Source organism: Montipora capricornis, chromosome 1, assembly GCF_036669925.1.
Source record: "Montipora capricornis isolate CH-2021 chromosome 1, ASM3666992v2, whole genome shotgun sequence".
Classification (NCBI taxonomy): Eukaryota; Metazoa; Cnidaria; class Anthozoa; order Scleractinia; family Acroporidae; genus Montipora; species Montipora capricornis.
Window position 1 is genome coordinate 10,397,957 of NC_090883.1, and position 2,932 is coordinate 10,400,888.

A 2,932-nucleotide genomic window follows, 5' to 3' on the forward strand; every position below is an offset into this window, starting at 1 on the left:
TTACTTCAGTCTGCAACATGCATAGTTTTTACCCTTTAAAACAAGAGATGCATGGCATTCAGTTGCAACTGCCACATTATGAGGGCGTTCGCTTCACGACATAATTATATGATTTCTTATTTCCTGCCTGTTAGGGTTTTGAGTTGGCAAAATGGCTCTCGGCAGAAGCAAACGATCAGCAGTTGGGTGATAAACCAATAAGACTTGGGAAAAGCTGATTACCGTTTACCACGACAGCATAAAAGAGATACTGAGTTCCTTGTTGCCAGAAATGCAACCAAGGTGGACAAAGGGAATGTCTACAGTTATTCTCACTCAGGCAATTGTGAGTATACTGTACATCATGAACCTCAATTTTCATGCATCGTATACAGACAACATCACTGAATATGGCAAGCAAGTCACTACTACATAGTAAGGTAGTACAATGCATGAATGCCATTGTTAGTTTCTGTTAATACTGTAACTGGATACCTTAATTATGTAATTATTGAATCCAGTCATGTTGGTTTCAGTTTCATGCTTCAGTTGGAGTTGCACCAATGTCCCTAAATACAATCAGAGAAGTTGTCCAACAAAATAAGACATTCAAAAAAGAGCATGTGATGGACAGACTACAACAAAGCTTATCTTCAAAACTGGAAGAGGACAACATAAAGGTATAACTGACTTCAATCATTCTTTGGGTCCACACAAGCTAGCTTAATTATTCTGTAATTAACACAACAATGTCGTTAGACTTTCTAGCCCCACCGAACAACCTGAGCTGACCATGACTAATTTAAATCGGGATGTTGTCCTCCTCAGGTTCTTTTCTGGCTAAATCCAGTGGTTAATGTGTCCTGCAAGGGAAAATTTGTTCCAGCTATAGGAATACGCTCCAGTGCAATTGAGGATACAACATTAAGTAACCACAAGCAGTGAACCTGTCCACAAGTTTGTATGCACCCATAACACTGTGACAGTACCCAGCAACAAAGCTAATTATCTCATTTTTTCTGTACAGGAAGTCAGTAATTATTTGAAACATGCAACAGATAATAAGTCCAGTATATCAATGATGTATGCCAAGGATGATACCTGCACAATAAAAGACATAAAGCAGAGAAAACCAGAAAAAGCGAAAATGGCAAAAGGATTCAAAGTTCCAATGTCATGTCTGGAGCCTGAACTTGTGAGAAGGATAAAAGGTACCTAGTACTCCTGGAGATTCACTTTAAAGTGCCTGTGAAATTAAAAAAAAATAGTGAATATGCCTAGTCGAAAGATTTTTCAAAATGATGAAGAATGGCCTTTATAGCTTTGAAGTCATCTTTTTTCATATCAGAGATAATTGAGTTTTTGTGTTATGCAAGTTAGCAAAATGGATGACGTCACCATGAGAACACCATGTTTCTTTTCGTCAAAAGATTTTTCAAGTAAGCCAATTATTTATTTTTGTAATTCATCTGAGGGCAATTTAATGGTACAATGTAGTTACTGCTACGATCTTTATAAGCAGATTGCCATTAAGGACATTTTTTTTACATTAAGGACATTAGTTATTGCTAAAATTAGCATATTGAACAAATTAATATTGAATTTAATGTTGAACTAATTTGAAACGATTTCCTTCCAGTCTGTTGTGGAGTTGAGGACAAAGAAGATGACTGTTCTCCTGAAACAAGTAAAGAGGAAGCTGAAGTTCCACATGAAAGCTTATTAATGTTGATAGGTTTTCGGATGACTTGAAACAAATTGACAAACATTTGTTGGACTACTTTCAAGGTTAGAGAATCTTGTGAGATTTAGACTCATGATCAGTGAAGTGTTACAAAAGCTGAGACCACCTAGCTAACTTACAGCAAATGTGAATGCAAGATTTCTGATAATTCTCATGAGAGAGGTAAAAAGTATAAGAGAGGATCAAATCAACATTGTTCCATGTTCTAAGTTTCACCTCCTTTTTACTTGACACTTGTTGCAAAGAAAAAACAAGAATAGCAATATCTTCATTCACATTGCAATTCGAAATATCGGCATTGAATGTATATTTCAATGCAGTCTGCATTCCTTCGGGTTTAAAAGAGCAAATTTTAATTGTAGTGCTACTGGCAATACACAACCCATGACCATGCCGGGGAAGAAATTTAACTTAAAATCATGTCATTTTTTGTTTATTTGTTAGCCTGTGGAGAACCCAATAGAGAAACTAGTGAAGAAAACAATGAAATCTGTTTGACTGACAGTTTCGTAGAGGTAAGTGTCTTCATATGTAACAGGCAACACACCGGAAATTCTGTTGTTGTTTACATTAAGGTTCAGTAAACTAAATTTGGATCAATATGGATGTGGATGATATTGCAGAAACTGACTCCACAAAGTAAGAGGGAATGGTCTTCATATAGTCCACACAGTAGGAAAACTTTCATGAAGGTAAGTCAAAGAGTCTGATAAAAATTAACGGTTGTCCTCTTCACAAATGAAGAAAACAACATGACTAATGTACAGAAAAAGCACACTATAGTCATGTCTGGAGTATTTATTCTTTTGACAAAAACCAGAAGTAATTTGTCCAACCCCTAAACAAGGGAGACGAACAAGTCAGCAAGAAATAACAATTACTTCAGTCTGCAACATGCATAGTTTTAACCCTTTAAAACAAAAGATGCATGGTATTTAGTTGCAACTGCCACATTATGGGGGTGTTCACTTCACGACATATATGATTTCTTATTTCCTGCCTGTTAGGGTTTTGAGTTGGCAAAATGGCTCTCCGCAGAAGCAAATGATCGGCAATTGGGTGATAAACCCATAAGAAGTGTGAAGATAGCAACACCAACTTTGTGTGCAGAACAAGATTCATCAACAGGTTGGTCTGCATACCATATTAGTCATTATAAGTGGAATACAAAATTAACTCACTATAATGAATGTTTCACATGTGAAACTA

General features: G+C 36.3%; 1 long non-coding RNA gene across 2 annotated transcripts in view; it reads left to right on the forward strand.

Annotated features, from left to right (window-relative positions):
* The first annotated feature begins 200 nt into the window (after positions 1 to 200).
* The window catches only part of LOC138051408 (uncharacterized), a 2,883-nt gene continuing 151 nt past the window's right edge, over positions 201 to 2,932 (forward strand). The window contains exons 1-5 of one of the 2 annotated variants that reach the window (XR_011132796.1): positions 201 to 325; positions 516 to 659; positions 808 to 1,190; positions 2,305 to 2,415; positions 2,731 to 2,851. This is a non-coding gene — a long non-coding RNA (uncharacterized lncRNA). Of the gene's footprint in view, positions 326 to 515; positions 660 to 807; positions 1,191 to 2,304; positions 2,416 to 2,730 lie in introns of both variants that reach the window. The other variant, XR_011132797.1, reaches the window with a different exon arrangement.